Source organism: Syngnathus leptorhynchus, chromosome 8, assembly GCF_054491065.1.
Source record: "Syngnathus leptorhynchus isolate UIUO chromosome 8, UIUO_Slep, whole genome shotgun sequence".
In the NCBI taxonomy this organism is placed as follows: Eukaryota; Metazoa; Chordata; class Actinopteri; order Syngnathiformes; family Syngnathidae; genus Syngnathus; species Syngnathus leptorhynchus.
Genome location: NC_141202.1, coordinates 12,532,501 through 12,543,759, shown reverse-complemented (window position 1 = coordinate 12,543,759; position 11,259 = coordinate 12,532,501). Strand labels below are relative to the sequence as shown.

Below are 11,259 nucleotides of genomic sequence, written 5' to 3'. Positions count from 1 at the left end.
GGGTAAAAATAGGCTTTCAGGACCTGGTAGTCCCAGGCGGTCTCCCATTCAAGGACTAAACAGGCCCGACCCTGCTTCAGCTTCCGAGATCGGGCATTCTCAGGGTAGTATGGCCGTAAGCCGTCAAACCCACCAAAGTTTTGCATTTTATAGACACAATCGCCCCTGAAACCGTGCCAAGCAACGGCGGTACTTGATGGCTTTCCTTTCACAATCGACGTGGGGGGGTAAAAAAAAGGCTTTCAGCACCTGGTATTCCCAGGCGGTCTTCCATTCAAGTACTAACCAGGCCCGACCCTGCTTAAGCTTCCGAGATCGGACGAGATCGGGCGTTCTCAGGGTAGTATGGCCGTAAGCCGTCAAACTCACCAACGTTTTGGATTTTATAGACACAATCGCCCCTGAAACCGTGCCAAGCAACGGCGGTACTTGATGGCTTTCCTTTCACAATCAACGTGGGGGGGGGGGGGGGGGGGTGTAAAAAATGGCTTTCAGCACCTGGTATTCCCAGGCGGTCTCCCATTCAAATACTAACCAGGCCCGGCCCTGCTTTAGCTACCAAGATCGGACGAGATCGGGCGTTCTCAGGGTAGTTTGGCCGTAAGCCGTCAAACTCACCAAAGTTTTGCATTTTATAGACACAATCACCCCTGAAACCGTGCCAAGCAACGGCGGTACTTGATGGCTTTCCTTTCACAATCGACGTGGGGGGGGTAAAAATAGGCTTTCAGCACCTGGTATTCCCAGGCGGTCTCCCATTCAAGTACTAACCAGGCCCGACCCTGCTTTAGCTTCCGAGATCGGACGAGATCGGGCGTTCTCAGGGTAGTATGGCCGTAAGCCGTCAAACCCACCAAAGTTTTGCATTTTATAGACACAATCGCCCCTGAAACCGTGCCAAGCAACGGCGGTACTTGATGGCTTTCCTTTCACAATCGACGTGGGGGGGTAAAAAATAGGCTTTCAGCACCTGGTATTCCAAGGCGGTCTCCCATTCAAGTACTAACCAGGCCCAACCCTGCTTAAGCTTCCGAGATCGGACGAGATCGGGCGTTCTCAGGGTAGTATGGCCGTAAGCCGTCAAGCTCACCAAAGTTTTGCATTTTATAGACACAATCGCCCCTGAAACCGTGCCATGCAACGGCGGTACTTGATGGCTTTCCTTTCACAATCGACGTGGGGGGGGGGTAAAAAAAGGCTTTCAGCACCTGGTATTCGCAGGCGGTCTCCCATCCAATTACTAACCAGGCTCGACCCTGCTTTAACTTCCGAGATCGGACGAGATCGGGCGTTCTCAAGGTAGTATGGCCGTAAGCCATCAAACCCACCAAAGTTTTGCATTTTATAGACACAATCGCCCCTGAAACCGTGACACGCAACGGCGGTACTTGATGGCTTTCCTTTCACAATCGACGTGGGGGGGTAAAAAAAAGGCTTTCAGCACCTGGTATTCCCAGGCGGTCTCCCATTCAAGGACTGACCAGGCCCGACCCTGCTTAAGCTTCCGAGATCGGACGAGATCGGGCGTTCTCAGGGTAGTATGGTCGTAAGCCATCAAGCTCACCAAAGTTTTGCATTTTATAGACACAATCGCCCCTGAAACCGTGCCAAGCAACGGCTGTACTTGATGGCTTTCCTTTCACAATCGACGTGGGGGGGGTGTGTGTGTAAAAAAGTGGCTTTCAGCACCTGGTATTCCCAGGCGGTCTCCCATTCAAGTACTAACCAGGCCCGGCCCTGCTTTAGCTACCGAGATCGGACGAGATCGGGCGTTCTCAGGGTAGTTTGGCCGTAAGCCGTCAAACTCACCAAAGTTTTGCATTTTATAGACACAATCACCCCTGAAACCGTGCCAAGCAACGGCGGTACTTGATGGCTTTCCTTTCACAATCGACGTGGGGGGGTAAAAAATAGGCTTTCAGCACCTGGTATTCCAAGGCGGTCTCCCATTCAAGTACTAACCAGGCCCGACCCTGCTTAAGCTTCCGAGATCGGACGAGATCGGGCGTTCTCAGGGTAGTATGGCCGTAAGCCGTCAAGCTCACCAAAGTTTTGCATTTTATAGACACAATCGCCCCTGAAACCGTGCCATGCAACGGCGGTACTTGATGGCTTTCCTTTCACAATCGACGTGGGGGGGGGGTAAAAAAAGGCTTTCAGCACCTGGTATTCGCAGGCGGTCTCCCATCCAATTACTAACCAGGCTCGACCCTGCTTTAACTTCCGAGATCGGACGAGATCGGGCGTTCTCAAGGTAGTATGGCCGTAAGCCATCAAACCCACCAAAGTTTTGCATTTTATAGACACAATCGCCCCTGAAACCGTGACACGCAACGGCGGTACTTGATGGCTTTCCTTTCACAATCGACGTGGGGGGGTAAAAAAAAGGCTTTCAGCACCTGGTATTCCCAGGCGGTCTCCCATTCAAGGACTGACCAGGCCCGACCCTGCTTAAGCTTCCGAGATCGGACGAGATCGGGCGTTCTCAGGGTAGTATGGTCGTAAGCCATCAAGCTCACCAAAGTTTTGCATTTTATAGACACAATCGCCCCTGAAACCGTGCCAAGCAACGGCTGTACTTGATGGCTTTCCTTTCACAATCGACGTGGGGGGGGTGTGTGTGTAAAAAAGTGGCTTTCAGCACCTGGTATTCCCAGGCGGTCTCCCATTCAAGTACTAACCAGGCCCGGCCCTGCTTTAGCTACCGAGATCGGACGAGATCGGGCGTTCTCAGGGTAGTTTGGCCGTAAGCCGTCAAACTCACCAACGTTTTGCATTTTATAGACACAATCACCCCTGAAACCGTGCCAAGCAACGGCGGTACTTGATGGCTTTCCTTTCACAATCGACGTGGGGGGGGTAAAAATAGGCTTTCAGCACCTGGTATTCCCAGGCGGTCTCCCATTCAAGTACTAACCAAGCCCGACCCTGCTTTAGCTTCCGAGATCGGACGAGATCGGGCGTTCTCAGGGTAGTATGGCCGTAAGCCGACAAACCCACCAAAGTTTTGCATTTTATAGACACAATCGCCCCTGAAACCGTGCCAAGCAACGGCGGTACTTGATGGCTTTCCTTTCACAATCGACGTGGGGGGGTAAAAAAAAGGCTTTCAGCACCTGGTATTCCCAGGCGGTGTCCCATTCAAGTACTAACTTGGCCCGACCCTGCTTTAGCTTCCGAGATCGGACGAGATCGGGCGTTCTCAAGGTAGTATGGCCGTAAGCCGTCAAACCCACCAAAGTTTTGCATTTTATAGACACAATCGCCCCTGAAACCATGCGAAGCAACGGCGGTACTTGATGGCTTTCCTTTCACAATCGACGTGGGGGGTTAAAAAAAAGGCTTTCAGCACCTGGTATTCCCAGGCGGTCTCCCCTTCAAGTACTAACCAGGCCCGACCCTGCTTAAGCTTCCGAGATCGGACGAGATCGGGCGTTCTCAGGGTAGTATGGCCGTAAGCCGTCAAGCTCACCAAAGTTTTGCATTTTATAGACACAATCGCCCCTGAAACCGTGCCAAGCAACGGCGGTACTTGATGGCTTTCCTTTCACAATCGACGTGGGGGGGGGGTAAAAAAAGGCTTTCAGCTCCTGGTATTCCCAGGCGGTCTCCCATTCAAGTACTAACCAGGCCCGACCCTGCTTTAGCTTCCGAGATCGGATGATATCGGGCGTTTTCAGGGCAGTATGGCCGTAAGCCGTCAAACTCACCAAAGTTTTGCATTTTATGGACACAATCGCCCCTGAAACCGTGCAAAGCAATGGCGTTACTTGATGGCTTTCCTTTCACAATCGACGTGGGGTGGTAAAAATAGGCTTTCAGCACCTGGTATTCCCAGGCGGTCTCCCATCCAAGTACTGACCAGGCCCGACCCTGCTTTAAATTCCGAGATCGAACGAGATCGGGCGTTCTCAGGGTAGTATGGCCGTAAGCCGTCAAACTCACCAAAGTTTTGCATTTTATAGACACAATCGCCCTGAAACCGTGCCAAGCAATGGCGGTACTTGATGGCTTTCCTTTCACAATCGACGTGGGGGGGGGTAAAAATAGGCTTTCAGCACCTGGTAGTCCCAGGCGGTCTCCCATTCAAGGACTAAACAGGCCCGACCCTGCTTCAGCTTCCGAGATCGGGCGTTCTCAGGGTAGTATGGCCGTAAGCCGTCAAACCCACCAAAGTTTTGCATTTTATAGACACAATCGCCCCTGAAACCGTGCCAAGCAACGGCGGTACTTGATGGCTTTCCTTTCACAATCGACGTGGGGGGGTAAAAAAAAGGCTTTCAGCACCTGGTATTCCCAGGCGGTCTCCCATTCAAGTACTAACCAGGCCCGACCCTGCTTAAGCTTCTGAGATCGGACTAGATCGGGCGTTCTCAGGGTAGTATGGCCGTAAGCCGTCAAGCTCACCAAAGTTTTGCATTTTATAGAAACAATCGCCCCTGAAACCGTCCCAAGCAACGGCGGTACTTGATGGCTTTCCTTTCACAATCGACGTGGGGGGGGGTGTGTGTGTAAAAAATGGCTTTCAGCACCTGGTATTCCCAGGCGGTCTCCCATTCAAGTACTAACCAGGCCCGGCCCTGCTTTAGCTACCGAGATCGGACGAGATCGGGCGTTCTCAGGGTAGTTTGGCCGTAAGCCGTCAAACTCACCAAAGATTTGCATTTTATAGACACAATCACCCCTGAAACCGTGCCAAGCAACGGCGGTACTTGATGGCTTTCCTTTCACAATCGACGTGGGGGGGGTAAAAATAGGCTTTCAGCACCTGGTATTCCCAGGCGGTCTCCCATTCAAGTACTGACCAGGCCCGACCCTGCTTTAGCTTCCGAGATCGGGCGTTCTCAGGGTAGTATGGCCGTAAGCCGTCAAACCCACCAAAGTTTTGCATTTTATAGACACAATCGCCCCTGAAACCGTGCCAAGCAACGGCGGTACTTGATGGCTTTCCTTTCACAATCGACGTGGGGGGGTAAAAAAAAGTCTTTCAGCACCTGGTATTCCCAGGCGGTCTCCCATTCAAGTACTAACCAGGCCCGAACCTGCTTAAGCTTACGAGATCGGACGAGATCGGGCGTTCTCAGGGTAGTATGGCCGTAAGCCGTCAAGCTCACCAAAGTTTTGCATTTTATAGACACAATCGCCCCTGAAACCGTGCCAAGCAACGGCGGTACTTGATGGCTTTCCTTTCACAATCGACGTGGGGGGGGGGGGGGTAAAAAAAGTCTTTCAGCTCCTGGTATTCCCAGGCGGTCTCCCATTCAAGTACTAACCAGGCCCGACCCTGCTTTAGCTTCCGAGATCGGATGATATCGGGCGTTTTCAGGGTAGTATGGCCGTAAGCCGTCAAACTCACCAAAGTTTTGCATTTTATGGACACAATCGCCCCTGAAACCGTGCCAAGCAACGGCGTTACTTGATGGCTTTCCTTTCACAATCGACGTGGGGTGGTAAAAATAGGCTTTCCGCACCTGGTATTCCCAGGCGGTCTCCCATTCAAGTACTAACCAGGCCCGACCCTGCTTTAGCTTCCGAGATCGGACGAGATCGGGCGTTCTCAGGGTAGTATGGCCGTAAGCCGTCAAGCTCACCAAAGTTTTGCATTTTATAGACACAATCGCCCCTGAAACCGTGCCAAGCAACGGCGGTACTTGATGGCTTTCCTTTCACAATCGACGTGGGGGGGGGGGTAAAAAAAGGCTTTCAGCTCCTGGTATTCCCAGGCGGTCTCCCATTCAAGTACTAACCAGGCCCGACCCTGCTTTAGCTTCCGAGATCGGATGATATCGGGCGTTTTCAGGGCAGTATGGCCGTAAGCCGTCAAACTCACCAAAGTTTTGCATTTTATGGACACAATCGCCCCTGAAACCGTGCAAAGCAATGGCGTTACTTGATGGCTTTCCTTTCACAATCGACGTGGGGTGGTAAAAATAGGCTTTCAGCACCTGGTATTCCCAGGCGGTCTCCCATCCAAGTACTGACCAGGCCCGACCCTGCTTTAAATTCCGAGATCGAACGAGATCGGGCGTTCTCAGGGTAGTATGGCCGTAAGCCGTCAAACTCACCAAAGTTTTGCATTTTATAGACACAATCGCCCTGAAACCGTGCCAAGCAATGGCGGTACTTGATGGCTTTCCTTTCACAATCGACGTGGGGGGGGGTAAAAATAGGCTTTCAGCACCTGGTAGTCCCAGGCGGTCTCCCATTCAAGGACTAAACAGGCCCGACCCTGCTTCAGCTTCCGAGATCGGGCGTTCTCAGGGTAGTATGGCCGTAAGCCGTCAAACCCACCAAAGTTTTGCATTTTATAGACACAATCGCCCCTGAAACCGTGCCAAGCAACGGCGGTACTTGATGGCTTTCCTTTCACAATCGACGTGGGGGGGTAAAAAAAAGTCTTTCAGCACCTGGTATTCCCAGGCGGTCTCCCATTCAAGTACCAACCAGGCCCGAACCTGCTTAAGCTTACGAGATCGGACGAGTTCGGGCGTTCTCAGGGTAGTATGGCCGTAAGCCGTCAAGCTCACCAAAGTTTTGCATTTTATAGACACAATCGCCCCTGAAACCGTGCCAAGCAACGGCGGTACTTGATGGCTTTCCTTTCACAATCGACGTGGGGGGGGGGGGGGGGGTAAAAAAAGTCTTTCAGCTCCTGGTATTCCCAGGCGGTCTCCCATTCAAGTACTAACCAGGCCCGACCCTGCTTTAGCTTCCGAGATCGGATGATATCGGGCGTTTTCAGGGTAGTATGGCCGTAAGCCGTCAAACTCACCAAAGTTTTGCATTTTATAGACACAATCGCCCCTGAAACCGTGCCAAGCAACGGCGTTACTTGATGGCTTTCCTTTCACAATCGACGTGGGGTGGTAAAAATAGGCTTTCCGCACCTGGTATTCCCAGGCGGTCTCCCATTCAAGTACTAACCAGGCCCGACCCTGCTTTAGCTTCCGAGATCGGACGAGATCGGGCGTTCTCAGGGTAGTATGGCCGTAAGCCGTTAGGTTCACCAAAGTTTTGCATTTTATAGACACAATCGCCCCTGAAACCGTGCCAAGCAACGGCGGTACTTGATGGCTTTCCTTTCACAATCGACGTGGGGGGGGTGTGTGTGTAAAAAATGGCTTTCAGCACCTGGTATTCCCAGGCGGTCTCCCATTCAAGTACTAACCAGGCCCGGCCCTGCTTTAGCTACCGAGATCGGACGAGATCGGGCGTTCTCAGGGTAGTTTGGCCGTAAGCCGTCAAACTCACCAACGTTTTGCATTTTATAGACACAATCACCCCTGAAACCGTGCCAAGCAACGGCGGTACTTGATGGCTTTCCTTTCACAATCGACGTGGGGGGGGGTAAAAATAGGCTTTCAGCACCTGGTATTCCCAGGCGGTCTCCCATTCAAGTACTAACCAGGCCCGACTCTGCTTTAGCTTCCGCGATCGGACGAGATCGGGCGTTCTCAGGGTAGTATGGCCGTAAGCCGACAAACTCACCAAAGTTTTGCATTTTATAGACACAATCGCCCCTGAAACCGTGCCAAGCAACGGCGGTACTTGATGGCTTTCCTTTCACAATCGACGTGGGGGGGTAAAAAAAAGGCTTTCAGCACCTGGTATTCCCAGGCGGTCTCCCATTCAAGTACTAACTTGGCCCGACCCTGCTTTAGCTTCCGAGATCGGACGAGATCGGGCGTTCTCAAGGTAGTATGGCCGTAAGCCGTCAAACCCACAGAAAGTTTTGCATTTTATAGACACAATCGCCCCTGAAACCGTGCGAAGCAACGGCGGTACTTGATGGCTTTCCTTTCACAATCGACGTGGGGGGTTAAAAAAAAGGCTTTCAGCACCTGGTATTCCCAGGCGGTCTCCCATTCAAGTACTAACCAGGCCCGACCCTGCTTAAGCTTCCGAGATCGGACGAGATCGGGCGTTCTCAGGGTAGTTTGGCCGTAAGCCGTCAAACTCACCAAAGTTTTGCATTTTATAGACACAATCACCCCTGAAACCGTGCCAAGCAACGGCGGTACTTGATGGCTTTCCTTTCACAATCGACGTGGGGGGGGTAAAAATAGGCTTTCAGCACCTGGTATTCCCAGGCGGTCTCCCATCCAAGTACTAGCCAGGCTTGACCCTGCTTCAGCTTCCGAGATCGGGCGTTCTCAGGGTAGTATGGCCGTAAGCCGTCAAACTCATCAAAGTTGTGCATTTTATAGACACAATCGCCACAATCGTTTTCCTTTCTCAATCGACGTGGGGTGGTAAAAATAGGCTTTCAGCACCTGGTATTCCCAGGCGGTCTCCTATTCAAGTACTAACCAGGCCCGACCTTGCTTTAGCTACCGAGATCGGACGAGATTGGGCGTTTTTAGGGTAGTATGGCCGTAAGCCGTCAAACTCACCAAAGTTTTGCATTTTATAGACACAATCGCCCCTGAAACCGTGCCAAGCAACGGTGGTACTTGATGGCTTTCCTTTCACAATCGACGTGGGGGGGGGGGGTAAAAAAAGGCTTTCAGCACCTGGTATTCGCAGGCGGTCTCCCATCCAGGTACTAACCAGGCCCGACCCTGCTTTAACCTCCGAGATCGGACTAGATCGAGCGTTCTCAAGGTAGAATGGCCGTAAGCCGTCAAACCCACCAAAGTTTTGCATTTTATAGACACAATCGCCCCAGAAACCGTGCCAAGCAACGGCGGTACTTGATGGCTTTCCTTTCACAATCGACGTGGGGGGGTAAAAAAAGGCTTTCAGCACCTGGTATTCCCAGGCGGTCTCCCATCCAAGTACTGACCAGGCCCGACCCTGCTTTGACTTCCGAGGTCGGACGAGATCGGGCGTTCTCAGGGTAGTATGGCCGTAAGCCGTCAAGCTCACCAAAGTTTTGCATTTTATAGACACAATCGCCCCTGAAACCGTGCCAAGCAATGGCGGTACTTGATGGCTTTCCTTTCACAATCGACGTGGGGGGGGGTAAAAATAGGCTTTCCGCACCTGGTAGTCCCAGGCGGTCTCCCATTCAAGGACTAAACAGGCCCGACCCTGCTTCAGCTTCCGAGATTGGGCGTTCTCAGGGTAGTATGGCCGTAAGCCGTCAAACTCACCAAAGTTTTGCATTTTATAGACACAATCGCCCCTGAAACCGTGCCAAGCAACGGCGGTACTTGATGGCTTTCCTTTCACAATCGACGTGGGGGGGTAAAAAAAAGGCTTTCAGCACCTGGTATTCCCAGGCGGTCTCCCATACAAGTACTAACCAGGCCCGACACTGCTTTAACTTCCGAGATCGGACGAGATCGGGCGTTTTCAGGGTAGTATGGCCGTAAGCCGTCAAACCCACCAAAGTTTTGCATTTTATAGACACAATCGCCCCTGAAACCGTGCCAAGCAACGGCGGTACTTGATGGCTTTCCTTTCAAAATCGACGTGGGGGGGTAAAAATAGGCTTTCAGCACCTGGTATTCGCAGGCGGTCTCCCATTCAAGTACTAAGCAGGCCCGACCCCGCTTTAGCTTTCGAGATCGGACGAGATCGGGCGTTCTCAAGGTAGTATGGCCGTAAGCCGTCAAACCCACCAAAGTTTTGCATTTTATAGACACAATCGCCCCTGAAACCGTGCGAAGCAACGGCGGTACTTGATGGCTTTCCTTTCACAATCGACGTGGGGGGTTAAAAAAAAGGCTTTCAGCACCTGGTATTCCCAGGCGGTCTCCCATTCAAGTACTAACCAGGCCCGACCCTGCTTAAGCTTCCGAGATCGGACGAGATCGGGCGTTCTCAGGGTAGTATGGCCGTAAGCCGTCAAGCTCACCAAAGTTTTGCATTTTATAGACACAATCGCCCCTGAAACCGTGCCAAGCAACGGCGGTACTTGATGGCTTTCCTTTCACAATCGACGTGGGGGGGGGGGGTAAAAAAAGGCTTTCAGCTCCTGGTATTCCCAGGCGGTCTCCCATTCAAGTACTAACCAGGCCCGACCCTGCTTTAGCTTCCGAGATCGGATGATATCGGGCGTTTTCAGGGCAGTATGGCCGTAAGCCGTCAAACTCACCAAAGTTTTGCATTTTATGGACACAATCGCCCCTGAAACCGTGCCAAGCAATGGCGTTACTTGATGGCTTTCCTTTCACAATCGACGTGGGGTGGTAAAAATAGGCTTTCCGCACCTGGTATTCCCAGGCGGTCTCCCATCCAAGTACTGACCAGGCCCAACCCTGCTTTAAATTCCGAGATCGGACGAGATCGGGCGTTCTCAGGGTAGTATGGCCGTAAGCCGTCAAACTCACCAAAGTTTTGCATTTTATAGACACAATCGCCCTGAAACCGTGCCAAGCAATGGCGGTACTTGATGGCTTTCCTCTCACAATCGACGTGGGGGGGGGTAAAAATAGGCTTTCAGCATCTGGTAGTCCCAGGCGGTCTCCCATTCAAGGACTAAACAGGCCCGACCCTGCTTCAGCTTCCGAGATCGGGCGTTCTCAGGGTAGTATGGCCGTAAGCCGTCAAACCCACCAAAGTTTTGCATTTTATAGACACAATCGCCCCTGAAACCGTGCCAAGCAACGGCGGTACTTGATGGCTTTCCTTTCACAATCGACGTGGGGGGGTAAAAAAAAGGCTTTCAGCACCTGGTATTCCCAGGCGGTCTCCCATTCAAGTACTAACCAGGCCCGACCCTGCTTAAGCTTACGAGATCGGACGAGATCGGGCGTTCTCAGGGTAGTATGGCCGTAAGCCGTCAAGCTCACCAAAGTTTTGCATTTTATAGACACAATCGCCCCTGAAACCGTGCCAAGCAACGGCGGTACTTGATGGCTTTCCTTTCACAATCGACGTGGGGGGGGGGGGTAAAAAAAGGCTTTCAGCTCCTGGTATTCCCAGGCGGTCTCCCATTCAAGTACTAACCAGGCCCGACCCTGCTTTAGCTTCCGAGATCGGATGATATCGGGCGTTTTCAGGGCAGTATGGCCGTAAGCCGTCAAACTCACCAAAGTTTTGCATTTTATGGACACAATCGCCCCTGAAACCGTGCCAAGCAACGGCGTTACTTGATGGCTTTCCTTTCACAATCGACGTGGGGTGGTAAAAATAGGCTTTCCGCACCTGGTATTCCCAGGCGGTCTCACATTCAAGTACTAACCAGGCCCGACCCTGCTTTAGCTTCCGAGATCGGACGAAATCGGGCGTTCTCAGGGTAGTATGGCCGTAAGCCGTCAGGTTCACCAAAGTTTTGCATTTTATAGACACAATCGCCCCTGAAACCGTGCC

At 52.2% G+C, this 11,259-nt stretch overlaps 2 non-coding genes and 41 pseudogenes across 2 annotated transcripts; all 43 read right to left on the bottom strand.

Moving 5' to 3' along the window:
• Nucleotides 1-237: 237 nt before the first annotated feature.
• On the bottom strand, nt 238-357 carry LOC147053387 (5S ribosomal RNA; annotated as a pseudogene).
• A 129-nt stretch (nt 358-486) lies between these two features.
• LOC147053386 (5S ribosomal RNA) lies at nt 487-606 on the bottom strand (annotated as a pseudogene).
• A 116-nt stretch (nt 607-722) lies between these two features.
• LOC147053385 (5S ribosomal RNA) lies at nt 723-842 on the bottom strand. The gene has a single exon (XR_015067150.1). It is a non-coding gene; the product is annotated as a 5S ribosomal RNA (ribosomal RNA).
• Nucleotides 843-958: 116 nt separating this feature from the next.
• On the bottom strand, nt 959-1,078 carry LOC147053384 (5S ribosomal RNA; annotated as a pseudogene).
• Nucleotides 1,079-1,196: 118 nt separating this feature from the next.
• Nucleotides 1,197-1,316, bottom strand: LOC147053383 (5S ribosomal RNA; annotated as a pseudogene).
• A 116-nt stretch (nt 1,317-1,432) lies between these two features.
• LOC147053382 (5S ribosomal RNA) lies at nt 1,433-1,552 on the bottom strand (annotated as a pseudogene).
• A 125-nt stretch (nt 1,553-1,677) lies between these two features.
• LOC147053381 (5S ribosomal RNA) lies at nt 1,678-1,797 on the bottom strand (annotated as a pseudogene).
• A 116-nt stretch (nt 1,798-1,913) lies between these two features.
• On the bottom strand, nt 1,914-2,033 carry LOC147053380 (5S ribosomal RNA; annotated as a pseudogene).
• A 118-nt stretch (nt 2,034-2,151) lies between these two features.
• Nucleotides 2,152-2,271, bottom strand: LOC147053379 (5S ribosomal RNA; annotated as a pseudogene).
• A 116-nt stretch (nt 2,272-2,387) lies between these two features.
• On the bottom strand, nt 2,388-2,507 carry LOC147053378 (5S ribosomal RNA; annotated as a pseudogene).
• Nucleotides 2,508-2,632: 125 nt separating this feature from the next.
• On the bottom strand, nt 2,633-2,752 carry LOC147053377 (5S ribosomal RNA; annotated as a pseudogene).
• A 116-nt stretch (nt 2,753-2,868) lies between these two features.
• On the bottom strand, nt 2,869-2,988 carry LOC147053376 (5S ribosomal RNA; annotated as a pseudogene).
• Nucleotides 2,989-3,104: 116 nt separating this feature from the next.
• On the bottom strand, nt 3,105-3,224 carry LOC147053375 (5S ribosomal RNA; annotated as a pseudogene).
• Nucleotides 3,225-3,340: 116 nt separating this feature from the next.
• On the bottom strand, nt 3,341-3,460 carry LOC147053374 (5S ribosomal RNA; annotated as a pseudogene).
• A 118-nt stretch (nt 3,461-3,578) lies between these two features.
• Nucleotides 3,579-3,698, bottom strand: LOC147053373 (5S ribosomal RNA; annotated as a pseudogene).
• Nucleotides 3,699-3,813: 115 nt separating this feature from the next.
• LOC147053372 (5S ribosomal RNA) lies at nt 3,814-3,933 on the bottom strand (annotated as a pseudogene).
• A 342-nt stretch (nt 3,934-4,275) lies between these two features.
• Nucleotides 4,276-4,395, bottom strand: LOC147053371 (5S ribosomal RNA; annotated as a pseudogene).
• A 125-nt stretch (nt 4,396-4,520) lies between these two features.
• Nucleotides 4,521-4,640, bottom strand: LOC147053370 (5S ribosomal RNA; annotated as a pseudogene).
• Nucleotides 4,641-4,756: 116 nt separating this feature from the next.
• On the bottom strand, nt 4,757-4,866 carry LOC147053369 (5S ribosomal RNA; annotated as a pseudogene).
• Nucleotides 4,867-4,982: 116 nt separating this feature from the next.
• Nucleotides 4,983-5,102, bottom strand: LOC147053368 (5S ribosomal RNA; annotated as a pseudogene).
• Nucleotides 5,103-5,224: 122 nt separating this feature from the next.
• On the bottom strand, nt 5,225-5,344 carry LOC147053367 (5S ribosomal RNA; annotated as a pseudogene).
• Nucleotides 5,345-5,459: 115 nt separating this feature from the next.
• LOC147053366 (5S ribosomal RNA) lies at nt 5,460-5,579 on the bottom strand (annotated as a pseudogene).
• Nucleotides 5,580-5,698: 119 nt separating this feature from the next.
• On the bottom strand, nt 5,699-5,818 carry LOC147053365 (5S ribosomal RNA; annotated as a pseudogene).
• Nucleotides 5,819-5,933: 115 nt separating this feature from the next.
• Nucleotides 5,934-6,053, bottom strand: LOC147053364 (5S ribosomal RNA; annotated as a pseudogene).
• Nucleotides 6,054-6,395: 342 nt separating this feature from the next.
• On the bottom strand, nt 6,396-6,515 carry LOC147053363 (5S ribosomal RNA; annotated as a pseudogene).
• Nucleotides 6,516-6,640: 125 nt separating this feature from the next.
• Nucleotides 6,641-6,760, bottom strand: LOC147053362 (5S ribosomal RNA; annotated as a pseudogene).
• Nucleotides 6,761-6,875: 115 nt separating this feature from the next.
• LOC147053361 (5S ribosomal RNA) lies at nt 6,876-6,995 on the bottom strand (annotated as a pseudogene).
• Nucleotides 6,996-7,119: 124 nt separating this feature from the next.
• LOC147053360 (5S ribosomal RNA) lies at nt 7,120-7,239 on the bottom strand (annotated as a pseudogene).
• A 117-nt stretch (nt 7,240-7,356) lies between these two features.
• Nucleotides 7,357-7,476, bottom strand: LOC147053359 (5S ribosomal RNA; annotated as a pseudogene).
• A 116-nt stretch (nt 7,477-7,592) lies between these two features.
• On the bottom strand, nt 7,593-7,712 carry LOC147053358 (5S ribosomal RNA; annotated as a pseudogene).
• Nucleotides 7,713-7,829: 117 nt separating this feature from the next.
• On the bottom strand, nt 7,830-7,949 carry LOC147053357 (5S ribosomal RNA; annotated as a pseudogene).
• Nucleotides 7,950-8,065: 116 nt separating this feature from the next.
• On the bottom strand, nt 8,066-8,175 carry LOC147053356 (5S ribosomal RNA; annotated as a pseudogene).
• Nucleotides 8,176-8,261: 86 nt separating this feature from the next.
• Nucleotides 8,262-8,381, bottom strand: LOC147053355 (5S ribosomal RNA; annotated as a pseudogene).
• Nucleotides 8,382-8,501: 120 nt separating this feature from the next.
• LOC147053354 (5S ribosomal RNA) lies at nt 8,502-8,621 on the bottom strand (annotated as a pseudogene).
• A 115-nt stretch (nt 8,622-8,736) lies between these two features.
• LOC147053353 (5S ribosomal RNA) lies at nt 8,737-8,856 on the bottom strand (annotated as a pseudogene).
• Nucleotides 8,857-9,199: 343 nt separating this feature from the next.
• LOC147053352 (5S ribosomal RNA) lies at nt 9,200-9,319 on the bottom strand (annotated as a pseudogene).
• Nucleotides 9,320-9,434: 115 nt separating this feature from the next.
• Nucleotides 9,435-9,554, bottom strand: LOC147053351 (5S ribosomal RNA; annotated as a pseudogene).
• Nucleotides 9,555-9,670: 116 nt separating this feature from the next.
• On the bottom strand, nt 9,671-9,790 carry LOC147053350 (5S ribosomal RNA). The gene has a single exon (XR_015067071.1). It is a non-coding gene; the product is annotated as a 5S ribosomal RNA (ribosomal RNA).
• A 120-nt stretch (nt 9,791-9,910) lies between these two features.
• Nucleotides 9,911-10,030, bottom strand: LOC147053349 (5S ribosomal RNA; annotated as a pseudogene).
• Nucleotides 10,031-10,145: 115 nt separating this feature from the next.
• On the bottom strand, nt 10,146-10,265 carry LOC147053348 (5S ribosomal RNA; annotated as a pseudogene).
• A 342-nt stretch (nt 10,266-10,607) lies between these two features.
• Nucleotides 10,608-10,727, bottom strand: LOC147053347 (5S ribosomal RNA; annotated as a pseudogene).
• Nucleotides 10,728-10,847: 120 nt separating this feature from the next.
• LOC147053346 (5S ribosomal RNA) lies at nt 10,848-10,967 on the bottom strand (annotated as a pseudogene).
• Nucleotides 10,968-11,082: 115 nt separating this feature from the next.
• LOC147053345 (5S ribosomal RNA) lies at nt 11,083-11,202 on the bottom strand (annotated as a pseudogene).
• Nucleotides 11,203-11,259: the final 57 nt, after the last annotated feature.